General features: G+C 48.5%; 1 long non-coding RNA gene across 1 annotated transcript in view; it reads left to right on the plus strand.

Moving 5' to 3' along the window:
• The window catches only part of LOC104982135, a 12,254-nt gene extending 10,004 nt beyond the window's left edge, over nucleotides 1-2,250 (plus strand). Inside the window, exon 3 of the long non-coding RNA XR_824470.1 lies at nucleotides 2,024-2,250. This is a non-coding gene — a long non-coding RNA (uncharacterized LOC104982135). The remainder of the gene's footprint in view (nucleotides 1-2,023) is intronic.
• Nucleotides 2,251-3,239: the final 989 nt, after the last annotated feature.

Genomic DNA, 3,239 nt, shown 5'->3' on the forward strand with positions numbered 1-3,239 from the left:
AGAGGTGGCAAGAATACACAGAAGAACTGTACAAAAAAGATCTTCACGACCCAGATAATCATGATGGTGTGATCACTGACCTAGAGCCAGACATCCTGGAATGTGAAGTCAAGTGGGTCTTAGAAAGCATCACTACGAACAAAGCTAGTGGAGGTGATGGAATTCCAGTTGAGCTATTCCAAATCCTAAAAGATAATGCTGTGAAAGTGTTGCACTCAATATGCCAGCAAATTTGGAAAACTCAGCAGTGGCCATAGGACTGGAAAAGATCAGTTTTCATTCCAGTCCCAAAGAAAGACAATGCCAAAGAATGCTCAAACTACCACACAATTGCACTCATCTCATACGCTAGTAAACTAATGCTTAAAATTTTCCAAGCCAGACTTCAGCAATACATGAACCGTGAACTTCCAGATGTTCAAGCTGGATTTAGACAAGGCAGAGGAACCAGAGATCAAATTGCCAGCATCCGCTGGATCATTGAAAAAGCAAGAGAGTTCCAGACAAACATCTATTTCTGCTTTATGGACTATGCCAAAGCCTTTGACTGTGTGGATCACAACTGTGGAAAATACTGAAAGAGATGGGAATACCAGACCACCTGACCTGCCTCTTGAGAAGCCTGTATGCAGGTCAGGAAGCAACAGTTACAACTGGACATGGAACAACAAACTGGTTCCAAATAGGAAAGGGAGTACGTCAAGGCTGTATATTGTCACCCTGCTTATTTAACTTATATGCAGAATACATCATGAGAAATGCTGGGCTGAAGGAAGCACAAGCTAGAATCAAGATTGCCAGGAGAAATATCAATAACCTCAGATATGCAGATGACACCACCCTAATGGCAGAAAGTGAAGAGGAACTAAAAAGCCTCTTGATGAAAGTGAAAGAGGAGAGTGAAAAAGTTGGCTTAAAGCTCAACATTCAGAAAACGAAGATCATGGCATCCAGTCCCATCACTTCATGGCAAATAGATGGGGAAACAGTGGCCGACTTTCTTTTTCTGGGCTCCAGAACCACTGCAGATGGTGATTGCAGCCATGAAATTAAAAGACGCTTACTTCTTGGAAGGAAAGTTTTGACCAACCTAGATAGCATATTCAAAAGCAGAGACATTAGTTTGTCAACAAAGGTCCATCTAGTCAAGGCTATGGTTTTTCCCGTGGTCATGTATGGACGTGAGAGTTGGACTATAAAGAAAGCTGAGCACCAAAGAATTGATGCTTTTGAACTGTGGTGTTGGGGAAGACTCTTGAGAGTCCCTTGGACTGCAAGGAGATCCAACCAGTCCATCCTAAAGGAGATCAGGCCTGAGTGTTCACTGGAAGGACCTATGCTAAAGCTGAAACTCCAATACTTTGGCCACCTGATGCGAAGAGCTGACTCATTGGAAAAGATGCTGATGCTCAGAAAGATTGAGGACAGGAGAAGGGGACAACAGAGGATAAGATGGTTGGATGGTATCACTGACTCAATGGACATGGGTTTGGGTGGACTCCAGGAGTTGGTGATGGACAGGGAGGCCTGGCATACTGCGGTTCATGGGGTCGCAAAGAGTTGAACACGACTGAGCGACTGAACTGAACTGACCTGACCTTGGTCAAATCCCCTTTGGGCTCCCAGTGAGTTGGGTGACCTTGGGCAAGGGACAGCACACATGAAGGCTCAGCATCTCCATCCTCCGAGTGGGGTCTTCAGGGCAGCTGTCTCCTTGTGGGGCAGGGGGCCGAGTGGTGTGATGCTGGCTGAGCGTTTAGCCCAGGTCTGACCCACATGACTGGACTGGTGGGAGGGCCACAGTGCTGGCGACCCCAGGAATGCGTTTGTCCTGGGTCAGGGACCACAGGCGAGGGGACCCAGCACTGCCCTGCCCCCGCAGCCCTCTGCCCCATCAATGAACCTGGGGCCCCATCTCTCAGCCCGGGCTCTCCCGGATGAGTGAGCCATAGGGGGTGGGTCTGAAATGCAGGCTCACAGGAACACCTAGAATTTCTCAAGAAAATCTCCTCTTTCCAAACAGGGAGTTCGCTCATGAAAAGGAGAAAGAAGTATAAACATTTGTTCAGGGGAGGCAAATACCTCGAGCGGAGACAGAGCCTAGACTGAGAACCCAGGACTGCCTGAGGGACTCCCCACTCACCCCCACCACTAGGAAGACAGACAGAGAAGAGTTACTGACCATTCTGTATAAAGAAGAACCGTTTTATTCAAGGAGTGCGAAATAAAATGAACCTATTTAAATATTAAGTCAGAGGCAATGTGGTTCTTTTCCCTTAAACAAAAAAAGAAATGAAAATCTAATTGAGCCTGAAAAATAGGAATGTCCACAGCTCCTACTGCCTACCAGGAGGAGCTTTGGAAAAAAACGTAAACTCAGAGACTGTGCCACCGTCAGGCTCCTCCAGAGGAGCAGAACCTGCAAGACGGGAGTAGAAAGTAGAAAGATCGGAAAATAATCAAGAGGCTTTAGATCACGTGATCATGGAGTCTGACAAGTTCCGAGAGCTGCACCCAGGAGAGACGACGGTGTGGTTTCAGTCTGAGTCTGAAGCCTGACAGCCTGGAGACCCAGGAAGAGCCAATGTTTCAGTTCAAGTCCAAAGGCAGGAAAAGGCTGGTATCTCGGTTGGAAGGCCATCTGGCGTGAGGAGTTCCCTCTTACTCTGGCGAGGGTCAGATTTCTGTTGTTTGTGGGCCTTCAGCTGCTCAGAGCAAGCCCTCCCACATCAGGGAGGGGGGCAATCTGCTTGACTCAGTCCGCTGATCTGAATGTGAACTTCATCCAGAAACAACCTCATAGAAACACCAGAATAATGTTTGACCAAGTATCTGGGCACCCCATGGCCCAGTCAAGCTGGCACATGAAGTTAATGTCCATGTTTGTCCATGAATGCCAGAACCTATGAAGTCCTGACAAGCAGCCCTTCCACGCCCCGCTCCTGCCCAGCATCATGCAAGGGGCACGGCCAGGGGTGCAGTGTGTACACACAGGCAGAGTACGCTTCATGGCCTCGTGAAGGATCAGAAAACACACTCTGGGTTTCTGTGACGACGAACCCACGTTCCAGGGAGCTGAGTGGTTTGACCCTCACGGAGGGCGGTGCTGACATCACACCTCCCCGTGGCCAGCTGGTTCACAGGCACGTCCAACCCAAAGGGTGCCTACCTGTTTTGAATCTGATCCCCAACTGAAACCAAGATCCCTACTGAGAGGAAGGCTTTTAGGTCTCCAGGAA

Source organism: Bison bison, unplaced genomic scaffold, assembly GCF_000754665.1.
Source record: "Bison bison bison isolate TAMUID 2011002044 unplaced genomic scaffold, Bison_UMD1.0 scf7180017864527, whole genome shotgun sequence".
Lineage (NCBI taxonomy): Eukaryota > Metazoa > Chordata > Mammalia > Artiodactyla > Bovidae > Bison > Bison bison.